Source organism: Anser anser, assembly GCF_964211835.1.
Source record: "Anser anser genome assembly, chromosome: 27".
NCBI lineage: Eukaryota > Metazoa > Chordata > Aves > Anseriformes > Anatidae > Anser > Anser anser.
This window is the reverse complement of record NC_139748.1, coordinates 6,721,391-6,740,182: the sequence shown is the minus strand read 5'-3', so window position 1 is coordinate 6,740,182 and position 18,792 is coordinate 6,721,391. Positions and strand designations below refer to the sequence as shown.

Sequence of the window (18,792 nt, the reverse complement as noted above, 5' to 3'; positions counted from 1 at the left end):
CCTTGTTGGAGCAGGGTATGTAAAAGCCTCCTCTAACCTTCCCCGAGTTAGGTAAAGCTCAGAGTGCCCCTTTAAGAGGGATGATGCTCAGTTATGAAACACGCTTGATTTAAATGCAAATTACTGAAAAAATACAACTTTCTTTATTAAAATGCAAATTGCACTTCAAGCCGGCTGCCTCCTGCACGTCTCTGGCTGCTCGGCAGCCGCTCGCATCGACATCCTGAGCCTCCGGGCTGCTGACAGCACGGGCACTTCACGCCACCACCCTGGCATTTTGGGATGCGGTGTGCAGCCCAACCTGTCTGGAGGAGCTGGACAGGCACAGCCCCAGCAGGGTGACACTGGGGACAGTGCCACCGCGCCGCATGACGTGCTTCCCAGCCCGACTGCCTCCCTCGGAGCTCTGTGTTGTGAAAGGTGTCAGTCTGCCAGAGCCTCGTCTTGTAACGAGATGTGGAGATCAGGTGTCCCAGAACTGCTATTTTGAAGTGAATAATTATTGTTTTCACATTTCCTAAGATCTTTTAAGGTTTTTTTTTCCCTCTGTAGGAAAAAAAAAAAAAGTGGCCAGGACAGATGCCACAGAAAAGCCAAGACACTCACCTGTCATAGCGGGGTTAAGCCTGCAGCCAACACAACCTTCAGGAGCAGGACCTTGGGTTTGGTTCAGCAGCGCTGCATTGCAGAGCCCCAAGCACACAGGAGATCCCAGCTCTCTCTTCAAGAAGCCCACAGACCAGGACGGCTCAGCCCTGCACAGGTCAGCAAAGCCATGGGGAACGTGGTTAACATCTAACGCAGCCAGCATTGTGCAGGGACAAATGGTAACCTCACCTCCAACCTCACAGCCACTGGATTTCCATTTTCCTGGAATCCCCCAGCATACCGCCACGATGCTCTCAGAGGCTCACAGTGCCCATCTCCCCCCATTACGCTGCCAGAGCTGCATGGTGCATCCAGGCCCCTCTTCCCAGTGGGGCAGGGGGAGAGGAAAACCCACGACCATCGCCTGTGGGAGCGGGAACCGCTGCAGAGCAGTGGAGGAGCCCCAAACCCGTCATCTTTCTCTTCACCAGGACCCTGCAGGGTCAGGGTTTCGGGGTACTTCAAGCCCAAGGCAGAGATGCGCAGGGCAGCTCCTGTGCATCTTTCCAGAGCACCCTGTCCCTGCAGAGCCAAACCACCTGCTTGCAAGCCCTCAACTTTGCTCCCTGGCCCAACTGCTCTACAAACTCCCAGCTGTTGCCTTTAGCCACCAGCTGACTCAAGTTGCTGGAAGATTATTAAAGACAGCAGGAACTGGAGAAGGTCCAAACAGGCTCCTTCTTTCATGTAAGCTGCTCCCCCCAGGAAAGCGTTTAATTGCTTTGAACGATCCCACAGCCTCTGCAGAAGCCTTGCCAGGTCACCCAACCACCCTGGTGCTTATTCCTCCACAGGGCCTGATTTGGACTTGGTTTTCCTTTCACTTCCTATTACTGTTGCCCTAAACCCCTCCTCCAGCCTTTCCTGTCCTTCATCCTGCATCTCCCGCTCTGTCCTTCCTCGCTCTGGCTTTCAGACATCCCTGTTCTGATATTTAGCAAGGGAAATGTCACCACGAGACACGGTGAGGCTTAGAGATGGACCTGAAATCAAATCTCTGCATGTAAACAGCCCAGAGCTCTGAGGGGCTCAGCTAAGCAAACAAAGCCCAGCAGATCACTACAGGACATGGGCAAACCTCTAATTAATGACGCGAGGAAGGGACGGCCCCAGGAGCTGAGTATGTTTCGCTCCTTGCTGCAAAATTGCCGGGCAGGGGCAGACCGTACTCGGGGCAGGTTGGGCACCAGTCCCAGCCCTGCTTACAGCTCCAGTCCCCAACAGCAGGTTCTCTCTCTTCCCACATCCCAACCCATCCTCCCCTGCTTCTGAGGTGCTCGCTCGTCTTTTTCAGTGTGATTTCCCAAGGAAACAGAACGTAATGCAATTACTGCTCTTTTCCCCGTCTGCCCATCTGTCGGGTCCCCGTCTCCCCAGGGACTCCAAGAAGCTGTGGGCTGATTTCAACCGCATGTGGCAAGAGGCTCTGAGACTCTCAGCGATCGTGTTTTGTAGAAGCAGTGACCGGAGAACGAAGGCAGATGCAATCTGGTCTCCCCAGCATGGACAGGAACCTGTGCCAGACATGCTAAGAGACACAGAAGAAACCAAACCTGGGAGAGCACCATAGGAGAACAACTTTCTTGCTTTTAACTGTTCATGGAAATAACCCAAACTTTGTTCAGGCTGTTCAAAAATATGCATATAATAAGGCCAAGGAACACACTGATCCTGTGAAGCCCCCATACCTAAAAGTAACTCTGCAGGAAGCTTCACTGAGCAAAACCCTCAGGAGCTGTCTGAGAGGTCAAGCACTCCATCCTCCACCCCCTTCCTTCCGCACCACCACCGTTTAATCACCATTTGCTATTTAGCATCCAGCATAACAGGCTCGTCGTCAAGCATATGCCAGCTTTGTGAAGCGTTACTTCATCCATCATTGTCTTCCAGGCTGCCTCTCCTACCTCCCAGGCATCTTCCCTGTACCTCCAGAAACACTTTGCGCAAAGCCACCAAGTGGCTCCGAGCCAGCACAGAAGTTACAGCGCCTGAAGAACAAGCTGGACTTGCTGTTCCCTAAACAGGGCCCCGTCTGCTGCTAGCAGAGCTGATATATTTATTTTCATTAAATTTAATCCAGGGATATTCTCCTCCTCCCCTGTCTCCCCCACTCTGGTTGCTGAAGCAGCAGGGCTCGGGAAAGGAGCCACCTTCCAGCTGATTTCTTATTCAGAGGAGCCAGGTCCGTGTTCCTGTCCTATTTAATTAGCATAGGAGGAGAATTGGGTTGCACTGGAAACCACTGCTCTCTCTCTGCCTCACATGGGAGAAAGCTGCTGGGTGTTTCCAGCTCGCGCAGCGGCACCGAGTCAGGGCAGAGGCTCCCCCTGCTCAGTCCCACGGCTGTGGGGCTGTCACCTCCCTCCTCCCCCAGCCCTCACCGAGCACAAAGCCCTTGTGCCAGCTGAGCCTGGCGGCACGAAGAGGGTCCAAACTTCTGCCACCAGATGTGCTGCCAGGCTCCAGCTCCTCCCAGCCCAGGAGGAGGACGGGAACAGCTCTCCCTACCTGTCGCCCAGCCTCTCCTAGGTCTAGGTGGCAGGATCTGAGGCACAAACAAAATACATCTCCACTCCCCCACTACTTCCCCTCCATCCTCCCCTCACACCAGCTTTTAAAACAATAGCTAAATAACCTCCCTCTCACCAGCTGCATAAATCACCTGCATGGGCTTAAGTGACACAGGCAAACAGCTGAGTTTTGAGGCAGTTTTTTCCAGCCAGGGGAAAAAAAATAAATAAAATAAGAGCTGGCAAAACTCTGAGATCAACTCTCAAATTCCAGGGAGGGTGCCAGGCTAGGATTTCGCTGAGGGAATGGGCACTTTGCGTTCCCCTGGAGCTGGCACAGATACTGCAGGTGGGTCACAGCACAGGGCTGAAGGCAGCAGGAAAATCTCAGGGTTTGCTGCTCCACCCGCTATATAACAGAATACAGGGGGCACAAAATTACTTCCCTGCCCTGCCACAGATCGCTGGAACAGCCCTGGGCAAATCCTGCAGCCCCTCCAGTGTGCAGCGACCCTCAGCGCCGAGGCAAGCCGGCAACTTCGCATGGGAAGGAGAGAATGTTTTAGGGCTAGACAGAATAAAATACTTGTGTAATCAGTGATAAATTATTTATGTAACATAAGTTACAGGGGAAATATCCTTAAAGTCTAAATTTCCCATTGAGAAGAATTGCTCCTTGTTTAGAAACACACTAATTATTCCCTTAAACAAGGATGAGCTATAAGTAATTTAAGGGTTTTATCACTCACACTTTGCAATAATGTAATTGACTGAGTAGCAACAAATAAATCTCGGAATAAAATAAAGGTGGCAGACTGCCTCAGACAGCGAGCCAGGATGCAGAACCACATTAGTGCTGCTGCTGCTGTCAGGGGGTACAGGAGCAGCCCGGGGTGGCCTGGCCACGGGGGGACACAGAGCCCAGAGGGAGCTTTCTGCCAGCTCACCTGCAAAGCAGCAGTGCCAAGCTCCCATCCTGCCCACTGCTGATGCTCAGGAACCCTCTCCTGGCTTGGTCTAATGCCTTTCAAACCTGGAAAAGCTGAGAGCCCCACGGCTCACCGCAGGGGCAAGTGGCTTAAAACTGGGTTTAAAGTCCTCTTTTTCAAACTTACATTATTTTTTTTTTTTAAACTCCCCCCTTCTCCAGGATCACTTTGAACCACTTGAGGGAATGCTCCGTGCTGCCTGGGTAATGAATAAAGCAGCCCCTTGCCCCCAGACCTGTCAGTCCCCCGCACTAGCGATTGTATTTCTCCTAGAGCTGCATGTAGGATGAGGGCAAGATTCCACCTGGTGAATGATCCAGCTGCTCTGGAGGTCAACGCAAGGAGGTCCCTCCCGTTCAGTTCAGCTTCGGGTCAGGCAGTGGATCAGTAAAGAACAAAAAGCCCAGTCCTGAATTTCTCATCCCACTCTGCAGACCCATTTCAGAGCAGTTTCTGTATTGACTTTCAGAGCCTTTGAATCCAGCTTTTCTGCTACACCAGAGACCCAGGCTGGGGCCACACATTTAACAAGAATGCAATAAAATGCATCTCTCCCGCAGCTGTTAATTCTCACTCAATGCATTCTTCATATTCAATTACTATTTATGTAACATGCAGCAAAGGATTATCCTATTAAACCTAAATTAAGTGCTTAGTTCATTAATTAATACATCTTATTTCAAGTGCTGCCAACGTTTATCCCTGGAAACGTAATATTTAAAACCAAAACGCACAAATGAAGGAAAGGGATTTTATTTGCTTCTTGCTCTTACATTTGCTCAGAGATGCTGATGAGTTATGGAGCCTTATATTCACCCCTGGCTCCGCGGGAGGAAGACTTTCTCAGAAAAGCAGCAGGGCAATGAAGCCTGACGCTTTGGACACCGGCGCACTGACACCGGATGGTGCCTTCCATCCCTCTGTTTCTTCCGTATGCCTCAATTTTAGCACAGCAGGGGTAACCCCACGCTTTCGCAGCCCTCCGTCCATCAGGCAGAAGTGCTCTCTCCTGCCAGCTTGCACGCACCCCCGGGGTCTGGTTTCCTTGGGGGTCCCGAGGCTGTTGCCATACGATGGTTGCAGCATCGACAAGGTCCAAGCTCTTTGCAGGGCCAGGCCGCAGCTCGCCGCTGCTTGTGGCTGATGCTGGCGCTGCTTGGATCATCTGTAGCACTGCGATTACCGCAGAGGGACCACTTGCTGCTTATTAAATCTCCTCGGAGAGCCACATCCCAGCCCAGCACCACTCAACCTCCATGGAATTACCCCAGGGACAAATTGGCCCACAAGACCTACAGCACTGACAGCAATGGCTAGGAAATAGCATGAAATCTAAATTAAGTCGAGAGTCTCTTTTCTAAACAAATTCCTTCTTGAAGAACCAAACCCAGACTTCATTACAACAACTCAATTATACACGAGGCTGAGCTCCAGTGCGCTCGCGGAGACAAGAAGTTCGCTGTGAGTATTTCATGCTTCACTCAAATTATAACTTCCCTTCAATGCAAATGGGAGGTTCGGCAAACAACACGCATTTCCCCCAACATTACTTGGAAAACAAATTACAACGATGTCTATTCGGAGGCGGAAGCAGAGCTGCTGCATGGGCAGAGTTTGCCCGGGGCTGGATTTCTGCGAGATCACCCCAGGGCTGTATTTTAGGGGGAAAAGCAGGGAATGGGTAGGGGTACTTTCTTCTTAAGCTGTCTTTCAGTCTAAATAACGTCATCTGAAATCAAATGATGCTTCTGGCCAGCAGGAGCATTGCAGGAGGAGAGGCCACGCGTGCAGAGGTGGTCAGCCTGCCCGGCTGTCCTCCTGCTGCCGCTCTTCGTCCCCAAACCTTCTTTGGGGCCGCAGGTACTGCTGCTGCAAAACTCCCATTCAGAAGGACGAGCCCAAAACCTTCACCGTTGAGAGGCAGAAACTCAGAGCAGCATCTTGGCTCCAGCTACCAGCTAACAGGGAACCAGGGAAGCCTCCAGCCTTTGCTCCAACCATGGTCCCGAACAGCTTTCAAAACACGAACGCGTGGCCTCCATCCCTTTTTGGAGACACTGAGGAACATTTCTGTCTGCTTTCCCTCCTGAGCTCCCATCCACCGCTACCTTGTTTGCTATCAAAGCAGCAGCTTCCCCAGGGCTCAGGGTGAGGTCACAAGATTTTGTGTTCTTTATAGAAATCCATCTAACTGCCTCAGGGAAAGAAAAAAATGCAGTAAGTCTTCCTGGCGGTTATTTTCTGGGATGGAGGAAGAAAGAAAAAATAAAAGAAGAATTTACAGGTAATTTCCTTGTCAAAAGTTCCTGTCTATAAATACAATCAAGATAAGACTGACATTGCAAATAGCTCCTTTTCTCTCCTGAATGAATTATTCAATTCACCACTGATCCTCTCTAACTGCTTTATATTGCCTTCTGCTTTCCTTATTTATTTTACTTTATTTAGTTCTGTAGAGAAGCACTGCCAATAATTGAAATGAATTCAGGCAATTGCAGGATCCAGCAAATCCCTCCTGTGGCCCCAGTGGCTCAGCCCGAGCCCCGCAGCCCCTTCCTCACTCTTCTCCCCAGGCTGCCACGAACCATTTGTGTGTCCGAGCACGTCACGCCAGCCTGGGGTTTCTTCTTGCCAGAAACAAGCCCTGAAATGACAAGCAATACCTGATCCATCGAGCAGTACCTGAGGGGCATTGGTGCTGCTGCCACCCAGCTCCAGACAACCCCTGCTTTGGGACGGAGCCGTATTTTGGCGGAGGTTTGGGAGAGCCTGCATCCCCGTCCACGTCGGGAGCAGCACCATGCCTTCCCATCACCAAATAACGAAGGAAAGCTCATGCGATGCCTCCGGAATGGCGATCACGTCACTGAGCTGCAAACCTGTGGCTTAAGAGACTGGGGACAGACAAGTGCAAGCAAATTCCCCTTGGTCGTGTCTCTTAATTGCTCATTGTTGGAGAGACACCACGCAGACAGCAGGGGATTTACAGCTCCACATGCCTGTGACAGATTTTTTTTATTTTTTTTCCGGACAGAAATCCTCATAACACGTCAATAAAGAGCCATGCTGTAGACAGCATTTGAAAGCAAGGAAATAATATTACTACTAGTGAAAAAAAAAACACACACAACGGCAGCAAAAGCTAATAAAAGCATTACTCGAGAAACAGAACTGTTTCGAAACAGCCAAATAATATCCACAATGATGATTCAATTACACAGAAGATTAGTGTTGGTCTGTCTGCGGAGCCAAAAGTTTCTCAGAGAGGTTTTGAACTGATGAGCGGGTGATAACTTCATAAAACCTGAGCGTAATGGGGGTGGGAGAACAAGAAAAACAGAAGGACTGGAGAAAAAAGCCTCAGAAGCTAGACAAATAAAATCTCATTCCAATCACGGAACAAATCATGTGGATTTTTATTTTTTTATTCTTTCCCTGGGAGCAGGTTTCAGCCAGGGCAACATTTCTTTAGGTTATTGATTAGCAATTAGAGAGGTGTTTTAGCTGCTTCTCTGCTGTGTCCCTGTTATTCCCTCCAGAATTTCAATTGCACAAGACTTATTTCCATCCTGCAGCGGAGCCGGGAAAGCATCACTGCCTGACCTTGCAGCTCCAAACCCTCCCTGCTACCAAAAGCTTCAGGGAGGAGGGTGGAAAGCAGCTTTCGGAAAAAGGAAAAAAAAAAATACTCTGAAAAGGATGAGACAATCTCCATTCAAGCCAGCGGGAAGTTTTCCCCCTTGGTCTTTGAGAAGGACGGCTGCTCTTCTAGGGAGGCAGCTGAGGAGGAGGAGGCAAAGGTTCTGGAAGATGCCGGGCCCTAGGGGACCTCTCTGCCCGTGGGCACATGCAGTTTAACCACCCGGGGCCTCGGCTTGCCCCACAAATACCACACCAGTGTCCGACAGCTGCCCCATGAACAGCACAAAGGGCAGCAGCCGGGAGGGAAGGCTCTGTGGAAAAGGCCGATGGAGACTGGCTTTGAAAGCAGGAAACCCAACGCTCATCCCTGCCGAAAATCGATGGAGGGAAACCACCAGCGTCTCCCAGGAAGGAAAGGCCAGGCTCCTTCTTCAGCAGCAATTTTCAAACCTTTTCATTTGGTTCTCCATAAAAAGGGGAACTTCAGAGCAAAAGAAATAACAAACCGATTTCTCTTCAGATAATTTGTAAGGGCTCCAAGTGCATTGTAAATGTATGCCTTTATCCAACAGGCAATTTGATGAATTTCATAGACTGCTTTTGTATTGCTGTTTGCTGTGCAACATCCTCTACAGAAATTGTGGCTGGCTTAATGCTCTCTTTAGCACACAGCGTAATTGCCCCCTGCAATTTGTTGCCTGGAAAGGTTACTGGAAAAGAAAGGAGGGGAGTGAAGAATAACATTGGTGGCTGGGGAGCAAAGGAGAAGGAGAGAGAGAAATCCGACAGCATTTGAAATGCAATTTATTCCAGGCCAAGGAATGCAATTGCAGAATGGCACAGGCCAGTCCCACCCCGACCCCGTTCCTCGCAGCAGACAGGTTTCCCCAGCATGAATGAAGCCACAGCTGAGCACGTGCGCAGGAATTCAGCTCCCACACAGACGGCGTCCATGGAGCCACCGCCAAGCCCACGGCAGCGTGTCTGAGCAGGAGGGCGAACGGCAAAACCGAGCGAGGAGGCAGCAGAGGGAGGGAAGGGGGAAGCCCCGGCGGAAAGGCTGGGGAAGGGAGCGGGGAGGGGGCGGCTGGCAGGAGGAGAGCGAGCTGGAGAGGGAGGATGGAGAGGGGAGCGGGAGGCGCGGAGACGGCAGGCAGTGTTTATTAATTTTCTGCTTGGCTGCCTTTGGTGCCATAGCTCCGAGATCATGGAGCCGCTCCACACTCTATTAAATAATTCAATCTGCGAAGAATCCAAGTGTGTAAGCGAACACTCTTATGCGTCTTAAAATTTAATTGCAGAGCTAAACAAGATTAAGTGCAAGGAAGACATAAAAGATATGAAAATAGATGCTGGGGCTTTTGTTTCTCTCGCTGCTCGAGCCCTGCACAGGAACCTTTCCCCATTTTTCACACCGCTCCGCTAAAGAGCCTGAGCCTCTTTTCATCCGCTCCCCCCTCCTCTTGTTCTATTTACAGCTGTGTTTGCAAGCAGCAGGCTCGCAAATCACTTAATATCCATTAGAGCAGCTCCATTCACCCTGCTAGGCTCCTGTTCTGGCAGCCCTTCTGTCATAAATCCTCACGTTCAAGGGTTGAGGGAATCAGCCACAGGCGCTTTCTCCGGCAGCCCCCTTGCCCCACTGGAGCCCACGATCGCCTCCCTCTAACCAGGCTGGTGCTCGCTTCACCGAAACGGCCTTCAAGGTTCAAAGCCCAGCTGTGAGCGTCAGAGATTCGCTCAGAACATCTGCGAGTGCCCCAGATCGACACGGCCTGGACTCAGAGCTCGCCCAGAGAGCCGGCAGCCGGCTCAGCGATGCTCCCACCCACTCTCAGAGCAGCTCTTGCGGGGCTGAACCCCAGGGACGTTGCTCAGATCCCCGCCGCCGAGCTCACAAGGGTGATTTTTGTGGGAAAGCGGGGCTGAGCACCTCCTTGCTCACACTGGGTGCGTTCCCAGCCCTGCTGCATCACTTGCTTGGAGCTGCAACAGCAGCACAGGGATGGTGGAGGTGAGCATCACCTGGGAGGGCAGCGAGGGGAAAAAGGAGGAGGAATTACAGGGGAATAACGGGGGAGTGGAGAGCTGCCTTCGTGCTCCTGTGGTTTAATAGGAAAAGCCTTGTTCCTGCTCACTGAGCATGCCGCCCATTAGCTGAAGTGGGCAAGCGCCTTTAAGCACCTCTGCAGAGAGGTGCTTAAATAAAATAAAAATAAAATAAAACCCAGGCAGGGTTGGAGGAGCCAGTGTAGCCTCGGCACAGGGAAGGAAAATTTCACTCAGTTTTACAGACAGGGAACCTGAGACCCACTGAGGCCAAAAATCACACATAAGGGTTAGTGTAGAAAGGACAGAGCCTGCTGGTTCCCAGACCACTGAATTTCCCCAGCCTTGTGCCCAAGAGCCTGTCGCTGTCCTCAGGCAGCAGCCAGACCTCTGTCTGGGGCTGCTCTGGGGACCCACAGAGACCCCATCCCTTCACCAGACAGCAAGAGAGACCAGCGCAGATACAGGTTTGGGGCTGATTAGTATTTCATGAGCACCTCAGCTTTTAATTACAGTTGTCATCGATAAAAAGCTCCGTGCGGGGTGGAAAAGCAGCATCTAAAACCCTTTCCATGTCGAAGTCACGAGGAGAAGGCGCAGGAGTTTTACCTGTCACGCTGCGCTCTGATGCATCCTCTGAAAGCAGGACCCTGCTCCGATCCAGCTCCTGCGGCTGGTCCCGCTGCTGGGGCTGGAAGCCCGGCTCACCTGCCTTCACCCGCAGCTGGGATTTTCCCAACCCCAATTATTTCGGCACGGCAGCCGGTGCGGGTCCGCTTTCGCGTGTGGTCGGTGCTGGAGGAAATGCTGAGCGTTAGGCGGGTGCTTCTAATGTCACCCCTATCGCTCCGCGGCGCGCGGTGGGAATCGTGACGTGTCGTTTGTTTTTACCCCCCCCACCGGCACACACGGGAGCCGTACAAAATGTCACGGCAAAAAAAAATAAGAGTCACACAAAGTTGGTGCATTTTCATATCTTCGCTGGAAGATCAATCAAAATGCGGATTCTTCACAGGCGAAGCAATCTCAAACATCTCCTGCAAGCCTGCTTTCACCCAAACAAGGCGTCAGTGGAATTTCATCTTTGTCATTACACAAGCTCACGGATGTATTAATATAATTTCTTGCAAAGGGCAACAAGTGAAACCTAAGGCTACTTTGTCTTCATTTGTTTGTCTGCTGGGCTTCTTGTTGTTGATGGCTGCTGTTACACGGGCTGTTGGGAATGCAAACTGGCACTAAAACATGCAAACTTTCACTGCCTGAAATCTCATAAAAAGCCTCCCCCTCCCCTCAAAAGAAGGGGGTCTGTTTACTGGTGTGTGTGTGTGTGACAAGCAGCAGAAAGCTGAGACAGCAAATGAACAAGCTTCGAGAACGCTGTGCTGCTGCACGAGCCCACTGCCGTGGGGCCGGGCACGTTAGGGACAGGGCAGCAAAGAGGGCTGTTTAGATCCAGATGCCCCCTCCCCAAAACTTCAGAGGTGGCATGTCATTTCGCAGCCCTCCAATGCGCCATGCAAACACCCCTGCACACGCCCCTCCAGTGACAGCTTGCTGTTATAACATTTATAGTGATTGACGGATGGCATAGCAACAAGTGAATTAAACAGGCGCTCGCTCTGACATGAGTGGCGGTAAATGTCATAAAAGATCAACCATTATATTCCGAGCATGGCTTTCCTACCGCTGAGAGAAACCGATTTAGGTGATTTAGTGGAAATGAAGACTGTGGAGAGCGCACGGAGAAGGGGAAGTTTGGAGCAGAGCTAACTCTGCTCCAAGCTGCAGCTTTGCTGTCCGTCAGTTCATATCTATAGGATACGGGTCCGGGATCCGTGTCCTCTCCTTGAGAGCAGGGAGTCGCCTCACCTCCCTGTGCAGGAGAGGTGGTGCGTTAGGCACATCTCAGCTCCACACCCCGGTCCCACGCCTCCTCCCAGCCCATGCCCACCCAGACCCTTCCCCGCCACGCGAGCATCAGAGCAGAAGCGACGTGAGCAGCAGCGCAGGTATCAGCTTCACCTGCTACTTGCAGACGGTGACCGAGCCAACAAAACCATCCTCCCAGGACCTGCCTTCCGCGCACGATGTCAGGAGCAGGGTGAAAACTTCCTGCGTTTCACTCAGCATCCCCAAACGCCCCAGGCCACGTGGCTATTTCACACTCCAAGAGGACAAACAAAAAAAAAAATAAATCAATCTGTATTCTAAAGACACACGCCCTAAAAATAACATTGTTTTGCAGAAGAGCCACTTTAAATCTTGAGCAATTGAAAAACCAATTTGCACTTAGAAACATTCAATTTGTTTGCAGGTGTTTTCCCCCTCAAGTCACACTGGATAATTCAGACTGGCAGAGCACACAAGCCCCAAAAGGTGCCACAAACCTTGCCACAAAGCGACCCCCTGCAACCGTGCCGATCCGGGCATCATTTGCACAATGTGACAGGAGAGTCACAGGGCTGGAGCTGAGCTTCCGCATCAGGGAAATTAATTTGTCATGTAAAATGAATGGGGCGTGATATGGCTGGGGCCGAACAGCCTGCCAGCACACCCATCTGCACAGGCGTGCGCTCGTGCACGTTCCCTGGTGTGGAAGGAGACCACGGGCCTTTGGTTGTGGCCAGGAGGTCCACGTGGGCAGCTCCGGGGTTAGGTGGCACCTTCTGAGGGACAGGAGAGGACAAAGTTCAAAGGGGACGGGCCCAGGGGCTCCAGCTGCGGGAGAGCTGCCCTAGGCAAGGTGCGGAAGGAGTCTGGCAGCAGGGCTGCCCAGAAGCAGAGTGCGTGGGGTTAACAAGCAATCAGTGGTTACTTTAATTAACTAAATTAAATTAACTTAATTAAATTCAGTCTTTAGAAAGTCCCATATGCCTAACGCCACGAGTTAGCGCTAGGGGTGCCAACAAGTCCAGGAACCTCAGCTCTTCACTAAATGAGCTCAAATCAGTTATACCCCAAGCTTATCACAAGAAAATTCAGTGCAAATCACATTTTCCGCTTTGTTCAAGGATGTTCTGATTTTCTTTCCCATCCCACCCAACCTCCATAACCTGAACTGCTGCGATTTCCCCCCCCCATTTTCCAAGGGCACTCATACAGCGTGTAGCAAGGACAGTTTTGCCTGAAGCAGGTCAGCTCCGTCCCACGCAATTTCAGCAAGAACCCAGAGAAGGGCCCGAAATCTTTGCTGCGATGCAAAGCTTCCCGTGCTGGCAGCAGTGCCCGGCTTGCAGGACGGGCCCCAGCAGCAGCAGCGCGGCCGTCAGAGCCTCTGCATTTGCCGTCAGAGGGAGCTCAGCCCGCGGACACTTGCATCACACCGGCTCTCTTTTACCAAAAGCTATTTGCCATCAGCATGGAGTGACGTGGCTGGACCTGAGATGTGGGATTACCTGTAAATCCGGGAAGCGCTCTGCTGCGTGAGGAGGGTCACAGAGGATCTGCGATTGGGCTGCGACTGCTGGCACGGGATGGAGACACTGAGACACGGTCTGCCTGCGTGATTTCTTCTTTGCAGCGGGCAGAACGAGACCCAGGGAGAACGAAGAGTGACTAACCCCAAACCCAACTCATCCATCACATTAATCGGCATCGCCGACACCCAGAGCCCCAGTCCCTCACCTTCCAGCCAGCTGCTTTAAGGTGTGCAGCTATTGATCCTCCGGATGCCCGTGTGATTGGAGTCTGAAATCTAATGCCTGCGAAGTCCAGCCGAGCCCAAACCTCTCAAATCATGTTGACACGTTTAGGAGGTGCCAGGCGCTTCATCCTCCCCGGTCCGATATGTAATTATGTAAGTGTCACCATGATGTAGGTGTTTGGCAGGGCAATAAAACCCCAGGAGCCCTGACAGCCGGCCACTGCTGCTCCACGCTGCCCGCGAGAGCGTTTGCTGCCAATTTCTTTCTGTAGTTAGTCTGGAGGAAATAGAGCTCAATAAAGTGGCGTGTGGATCACGGAAGAAAGTTTGTCTTGAAAAACGGGTGGAGGAACTAGCAGAGTGCTGCTGTCACCCCAGGCCTGCAGGGGTTTAAGTGTTATTCACTTTCTGTGTTTCCTGCTGCTTGCAGAGTTACACCCAGGCAATGGGGGCTAGCTGGAGAGGACAGCCTGGAGATGCAGGATCTGACCCCACACCTTTCATTTCTCCGCTGCTCTTGACTTTTGTGCACTTCACACAACAGCAATCAGGTTCCACCGGGCACTGCCATCACCTCCCTTTGCTTATGGGATGGGGACAGGTCCCGGGACGTGCTGGGAAGGTGGCACATCCCTTCGGGGGCTCCAGGGCCACCCAGGCGCCATCAGGGCGCAGTGGGGTGCCCCTCACTGCCTGTCACAGCCCAGTGGGCTGGGAGCACATCAGTGGCTGCTGGCTTTCAGCACAGCACAGCCAGATCCACGCCAGTCCTTTGGCCACAGCTTCGCACAGGGCTGCAGCAGCAGCCTTGGCAAATTACCTGGCGGATTCCTTAATCCCTTCAAAGCCCTTGAAGGCTTTGCTGCTGCTCGGGACGCTCCCTGCCAGCTGGAGCCGGGAGCAGGGTGGTGGGAGGCAGTGGAGCCGCTCTCCTGGCTGATGTTCCCCCAAAGAGCACGAACACTTCCCAGCAGCTTGATTCCTCCCATCAGGGCTTAGGAAGCGTAATTTTTCTTCACTAATATATCTTTTGCTTGATGAGCTGTCGATGGCAGAAGGATTTAATCTCCCATACCCTTTCTCTCCCAAATCCGCTAAGGTGAAGGCACTTTATTACAGAACCACTCAGCTGTCTGTTTCTATTGATCACGCCTTGGCATGGGTGACCTTGGATCGATAGGCTGCCGATTATTTAGTGCACGTTCACCCATGTCAAATGCCAGCGGGGATGGCACTGGGCTGCAGCAAGGAGCGCAGCCCTGCTCCGTCCCAAAAGCTCACGGGCAGGAGCAGGGACCCATGGCCACCCTACGCCAACTCGAGAGGCTGGGGGGGAATTGTCTGCACTCTTACGACCACTTTTTTCTCAAGCCAAAACCCTTCTGCCCTAACTACCCAATGATTCATCCACCTCCAAAAGATGTCCCTTCCAACCAGCTTCCATCTTCCTTTTTCATCAGATCCCTCGCTTCCTTTTCCCTTTAGAGCCAAAGCCATTTTTCTATTACATACTGATTGATCAAGCCTTCGCAAGCAGGCTGTCAGCACCTCCTCGATACTTCATTTCCAATCCCCACACAGCAGGTTGCTGGGCTGAGCCCACTCACTCCAGTGGCAGCAAACAGATACACAAATGTGCGCAATTAAGGAGAGAAGGCGGGGGGAGAAATTGATCCTGCTTTGGATTTTATGCCCCCAACTCAAAAGCCTGTATCAAGGAGATGAAGCAGCCAGCGTTAATTCTAAAACACATGAGCAGAGGAGGAGGATGACACAGGGGTGAGCTGCTCAGTGCCGGGAGAGAGAGAGACTCCAACCTTGTGCTGGAAAATAGGAGAGTCTCCAGAAGTCCAGCATACCTCACGCTAATGAGTTGTTTTCCACTGTAAGAAACAGTGAGAACAAACCCAAAATCATCTAAACAAGGGCTGCAGCTTCAACAGGCCAAAGATCAACCACCCTCAAGGAAAACACTGGCAAGAAGGCAAAAGCGCGAAGTGCAACCTCAGAGCAACCTCCTTTCCCCTCCGTCGTACCGCCTGGCAAATTAAATGACAGCAGCGTTGTACATGCGGCTGGAAAGGGGCTGCTCCCCTGCCTGAGCCCGGTTGCTTCGTGCTTGCAGTCACTTGGTGGCCCCGGGAAGCGATGCTGCCTTTCTGTCCTCACCCCCCGTTTCTCTGGGTGCGGGGAGGCTGCAGAGGGCTTTTGCTCCCCACACGGCAGGGATCAGACGCAGAGGTGACCAACAGCCCTGGCACGGGAGCAGTTTGTTCTGCCGCTGCTTGGATGCACGGGGAAGACCTCCGATAATTACCACTAAAAGCTCCCTCCTTCCCACCTCCTGAGCAGCAAGCAAGACAGCGTTACAAAGAGGGGAGAGGAAGAAATGCATGTTTTCTCCCTCTCTCTCTCCCTCCTTCCCCTTCTTTTCAGTTATCCTCTGCTGAGCTGCAGCAGGATTCCCTTCCCCAGCCCGGACCACCCAGGGGCCGTGGGCTCGCAGCTGACTGCAGGGCCAGGATTTGGGTTTGGGCAGCGAGCTGTGCCTGCACTCTGTGGGATGGATGCAGGACACGAGCCTGCCCACGTGAGGGATGAAAAACCCCTACATCAGGCTGAGAGAGAGGCTGGACAAGCCAGTCCTCATTGCTCTGTCATAGGGTCCCGTCCCCTCTCCAAGCACGAGCCAGGGGCTGGGGGCACGTGCTGGATCAGGCCACCCATTCCCCCTGAAGCCCACCCTCTCCCTGCTGCTGGCAGGCGGCTCAGCGCTCCGCAGGCTGCATCACCTCCTGGCAAAGAGCTGCCTTATCTGTACAGGCGCGGGAGAGCAGGGCTGCCCTGCCTATCAGCGATCAGCGGATTACCAGCAGCTTATCAGTTTATTAGGGGACAAAAGACACTTAGCAGAAGGGTTCTGAGACAGTGCGAGAGGCTGATAAGAAACAGCCCAGCTTCTTAGACACGCCACGTCTGGCACATCACAGGCTGCGGGACTGTGTTACAAAATAAGTAAGTGCACTGAGCGCTTTGGGCAACTGATAGCGCTCACGGAAGTCTAGCGGCGCTGCCTTGATGTAGGCTCCTTGCGGAGCCACCCGCTCGCCCCTCTGGCACCCAGGCTGTGGGACTGGGCTCTCCCAACCTGCAGCTCACTGCCCCTTCCCCGCAGCCTCTCTGCATCAATCCCTGGCCTGCTCCAAACGCACCGCCTCGATGCTCAGCCCCATTGCCGCCTCCTTTGCAGTGCTGCAGACCCGTCTGGTCCCCAGCCAGGATATTTGGGGTGCCCTAGGAGGGGCGGCAGGGGAACAGGGAAGCACTCGTTACTCAAGAGCAAACAAAACAGTGTGGAGAAAACGCCAAAGCAATGCACATGAATGCATCAGTGGAAAATACCCAAGAGGCTTTAATTTTCCTTCCAAAGTTTCAGGCAACTCCATTGCTTCTTCTCCTCCCCTTCTTTTTATTCTATTCCTTTTAATTAGCAGCATAATGGAACTCAATCCACTTGCAATCTCCTCTGGCAAGAAACAACCCTCCCTGGACTCCAAATGGCCTGACTAATAGGGTTAGAGGCTGTAAAAAGTGCAAGACCAAATTTGCAACTTCCTCATATTAATTACCTTCTCTGAGGAGCACGACCACGCTGCTACAGAGCAGCACCGAGGCACGCAGGTTGCTGAAGGGACACGCAGGGACAGACGACGGCTGGACTCCTTCCCTGCATTTCAAGGCTTCAGGAACGTGGGAACTTTCCCCAGCAGCGTGGGATGGACTGAACTTAGGGCAGTCTGGCTTCAGGCTCCCCGAGCTCCCATAGCACGCAACACAGTGGGAGCAGTGCTGCTGGCATGGGAAATGGGGAGAGAGGAGGTGCAGGGGGGTGAGGAGAAGGGGCAAGCTGGTGCTTTGCCACTATAACGGTATGAGGGGAACGCGGATAAATGGGCTGACAGCTAATGCCATTTAGAGAGACAGACAGACTCAGCAGGTAAATAATGATAATGATCTTCTAACGAGCTTGCATCTGCACAGCACCTTGCCTCCAACTGAATCCCAAAATGCTCTCCAGAAATAAAAAAAAGAATCCCAACACGATCCCCTAGCCCTTTGCCATTTTATTGCCTGAGCTGGAGGTGTGGGGGGAAACACTGACTCATCCTGGCGCTTAGCTGTGCCCTGCACACAAGGGGATGCTCCAGGGGACGGGAGCTTCCCGAGGTGAGCACCCTGTGCCAGACTATCTGCAGCACCTTTGACAGGTCTCCCCCAGTGCGCCGCTGTGCTGACAGCCACTGGTACAAGACAGACCCCCGTGGTACGGGGACGGGTCACTGCTTTGGGGCAGGGGGGGAAGGGGCAAGAGCCCAGGCTGTGACTGCTGGCGCAGAGTAGTGAAGACTCAGCGCAGCAGTGATTCGGCCTTTGGTTGTCTTTCACCAGGCAAAGGAGGGCTGGACTGGAGGAGAATGGAGCCTGGCACCTCTTCCCCTTCCTGACTCTCCAAAGGCCATCTCCTGCATTTCCTTTGTCTGCTCTCATTCCTCCCTTCCCTCCTGGCTCTGCAGCCCTTCTACTTACACTTAGTGACCAAATGTCCAAGGCTTCTCCTGAAACAGAAGGAATAACATGTGCTTTCAGGAAGAAAGTATGATTTTCCCCCTACAACTACCTACTTCAACGTCCCTCTTGCCTATGTCTCTCCCTCCCTGTCACACCATAACCATAACCTGGAGGTGCAGACACCTCCAGGACTTCCAGCACTCTGCGTACCAGCACACAGAGCAGTTTCCAAACAGCTGCCAAGACCCCTGCCTGTGTCCCCAGACCCCACCACAAGCACAAGGGACATTCACAACCCTGCCTGGAGAAACAGACCTTTAAGAAAAGCCACTCCTGCACTGCATGCTCTGATTTATTCCAGCCTGTTGCCTCCAGGTTTGGGAAACCATCATTAAGGACTTCTTGGGCTGTTTCTTTTGGGATGTGACCTGCAAACAAATGCTCCTATCCAGCCCTTGCTTTTCTCCCAGACTCAGAGCAGAAGCTTTCAGCATACCTCTTTTAGGGCTACCTCCAGGTCCCAACCATCCTACAGGCTAATTACCATTGTAAACCCGAGCTGTTATTGCCTCTCTGTAGGCTGGGAATGTACGTGCTCCCCCAAGCTGTGTTCTCAAAGCACTTGTCTTCACAGACCTTTGAGGTAAAAGGTGAGCATTCAGGACTATTTCTTCCAGTCCAGCTCCGCTCTAATTTCCAACTCTATTTGTTCTATTGAGTGGTTATCAAGTTAAAAATG

The 18,792-nt window shown here is 52.4% G+C and overlaps 1 protein-coding gene across 2 annotated transcripts in view; it reads right to left on the bottom strand.

Annotated features, from left to right (window-relative positions):
- Window positions 1–18,792, bottom strand: part of GRM4 (glutamate metabotropic receptor 4) — a 103,774-nt gene that overhangs the window by 8,495 nt on the left and 76,487 nt on the right. The window contains exons 14-17 of one of the 2 annotated variants that reach the window (XM_083812139.1): window positions 13,237–13,353; window positions 11,864–12,005; window positions 10,448–10,633; window positions 607–755 (exon numbers count right to left, since the gene is read on the bottom strand). The gene's annotated coding sequence lies outside the window, so the exon portion shown is untranslated. The remainder of the gene's footprint in view (window positions 1–606; window positions 756–10,447; window positions 10,634–11,863; window positions 12,006–13,236; window positions 13,354–18,792) is intronic. The other variant, XM_083812138.1, reaches the window with a different exon arrangement.